Below are 2,078 nucleotides of genomic sequence, written 5' to 3'. Positions count from 1 at the left end.
ATATATCCTGTGTTCTCTTGGGTGTAGTTGATTTCTTTGGATTTGAGTTTTCCTTCTAGGACCTTCTGTAGGGTTGGGTTTCTGTGTAGATATGTTTTAAGTTTAGTCTTTTCATGGAATTTTTTTTCTCCATCTGTGTTGATTGAAAGCTTTGCTGGGTATAGTAATCTAGTTGGCATCTGTGGTCCCTTAAAATCTGCATGACATCTGCCCAGGCCCTTCTGGCTTTTACAATTTTTGTTGAGAGGTCTGGTGTGATTTTGATAGGTCTACCTTTATATGTTACTTGACTTTTTTCCCTTGTTGCTTTTAATTTCTTTTTTTCTGTAGATTTAGTGTTTATTACTATTATGTGATGTCAGTAGTTTCTTTTCTGGTCTAGTCTATTTGGTGTTCTATAAGCCTCTTCTATATTAATGGACATCTCTTCTCTAAGTTAGGAAAATTTTTCTTCTTTGATTTTCTTGAAAATATTTTTTGGACCTTAGAGCATGAAATCTTCTTTTTTGTCTATTCCTATACTTGGGGTACCTGCCTCTGCATTCTCAGTCACAGAGCATGAAAGTTCCTGCTTGTGCTTATCCTTGCCTCAATGCAGCAGCAGCCCTGGGTGGCCTGTACAGCCACAACCCCACCACAACTGCAGCTTTGGGAGGCTCGCCTGTGCCATTTCAGACAAGGAGTTTGGAAGCTCCTGCTTGAGCCAATCATGGAGGTCTCAGCCAAGCAAAGAGGCCCATGTTTGGGGCAGGGGACACTGCCAGGAGCCTCTGCTGAGCTGGTAGACCAGTGTAAGCGGCAAGGGGAAGTGTGAAGTGGTTAAATATTCGTCATTCTCAGATCCCGGAGATGTCCAAGGATGGACTAGATCCAAACTGGCCAAGCTCACCGGTCATCCCCTCTCACCAGGGAAGCCTCAATATGGATGTTCTGGCTTCAGGTGCCCTTCTGTTTACCAATTTTGGAGTTTCAGATCCTGTGTTCCATAGACATGGTGCATACTGGTCACTGCCCTCTTGGATCACCAGTGTACTGCATTTTTTTAATTGGATTATCTGTTCATATTTAAAGTTTTGGAGAGATCACTGATACAAGGCACACACTTAAATAAAGTAAAGGCAACATATGGCAAGCCTATAGATAACATCAAACTAGGGATGAAATTAGGGACAAGGCAAGGTTGCCTAATTTCTCTACATCTCTTCAACATAGTGCTTGAAGTCCTAGGTAGAGGAAAAAGTCAACTAAAGGAGATAGAAATCAGAAAGGAAGTGGTCAAGGTATCACGTTTTGCAGATGACATTAAGTATTCATTAGTGACCCCAAAACTTCTACCACAGAACATCTTCAGCTGATAAACACGTGTCTGGATGCAAAATTAACTCAAAAAAATTGGAAGCTGTACTATACAAAAAAGACTAACTGGCTGAGAAATAAATTAGGCAAGCAACACCCTTCACAATAGCCATAAATAACATAAAGTACCTTGGTGTGATTCTAACCAAGCAGGTTGAAAGACCTAGATAAACAAACAAACAAACAAACAAAAAACTTCAAATCCCTGAAGAAAATAATTGAAGAAATCAGAAGATGCAAAGATCTCCAATGCCCATGGATGGGTAGGAAACACGTAGTTAAAATGTACAGCCAAACAAAAGCAATCTACAGACTTAATGCAATTCCCATCAAAATACAACACAATTTTCTGTAGATCTCAAAAGAACAATTCTCACCTTTGTATGGAAAAAGAAAAAAAAATCAGAATAGCTAAAACAATCCCGTACAATAAAAGATCATCAGGAAGAATCTCCATTCAAGATCGCAAGCATTATTATAGAGCAATTGTAATAAAAACTGCATGGTACTGGCATAGAAACAGAATGGTGAATCAATGGAATCGAAGAGAAGACACAGAAATAAACTCACACATATAGGGATACTTGATTTTTAACAAATAATCCATAACCATACAGTGGGGAAAAGATAGCAAGCATCTTCAACATATGTTGCTGGTCTAACTGGATGTCTACATGTAGAAAAATGCAAATAGAGGCATATTTATCACCGGGCACAAAATG

Source organism: Psammomys obesus, unplaced genomic scaffold (assembly GCF_907164565.1).
Source record: "Psammomys obesus unplaced genomic scaffold, mPsaObe1.curated_primary_1811, whole genome shotgun sequence".
Taxonomy (NCBI): domain Eukaryota; kingdom Metazoa; phylum Chordata; class Mammalia; order Rodentia; family Muridae; genus Psammomys; species Psammomys obesus.
This window is presented reverse-complemented; position numbering follows the sequence as displayed.